General features: G+C 43.3%; 1 protein-coding gene across 1 annotated transcript in view; it reads left to right on the top strand.

Annotated features, from left to right (window-relative positions):
• The window catches only part of LOC106876355 (peroxisomal targeting signal 1 receptor), a 113,562-nt gene that overhangs the window by 83,318 nt on the left and 29,591 nt on the right, over positions 1-653 (top strand). The gene's annotated exons all lie outside the window — the stretch shown is intronic.

Here is a 653-nt window from a genome sequence, read left to right as displayed (position 1 = left end):
CTCCGTGCCACCGATGTTATCCAAGGGAAAAGGCAAAGGCGGATACAGCTTGGCACCTGTGACGTCGCAACTCATTTCTAAAGCTGAGTGAACTGAAGCAACATGAAATAAAGTGTCTTGCTCAAGAGCACAACACGCAGCCCGGTCCGGGAATCAAACTCACAACCTCACAATCGTAAGTTCAACACTCTAACCACTGAGCCATTGGCCTTCACTAACACACACACATGCTTATATATGTATACACACATATATATAATACGTGTGTGTGTGTATATATGTATATGAGGTGGAGGCACATGGGTCAGTGGTTAGAGCATTGGGCTCAGAATCATGAGATAGCAAGTTCAATTCCCAGACTAGGCTGTGTGCTGTGTTCTTGAGCAAAATACTTTACTTCACATTGCTCCAGTTCACTCAGCTGTAGAAATGAGTTATGATGTCACTGGTTCCAAGCTGTATTGGCCTTTACCTTACCCTTGGATAGCATCAGTGCCATGTAGAGGGGAGATTGGTATGCATGGGTGACTGCTAGTCTTTCATAAAAAACAACCTTGCCCGTACTTGTGTCTTGGAGGGGACATTCACAACCAAAGGGGGTCTTTATGTATGTATGTATTTTTGTGTGAATATATTTATACATACATGTGTGT

Source organism: Octopus bimaculoides, chromosome 25, assembly GCF_001194135.2.
Source record: "Octopus bimaculoides isolate UCB-OBI-ISO-001 chromosome 25, ASM119413v2, whole genome shotgun sequence".
Classification (NCBI taxonomy): domain Eukaryota; kingdom Metazoa; phylum Mollusca; class Cephalopoda; order Octopoda; family Octopodidae; genus Octopus; species Octopus bimaculoides.
The sequence above is the reverse complement of the archived record's forward strand: the minus strand, read 5'-3'. Positions and strand labels throughout refer to the sequence as shown.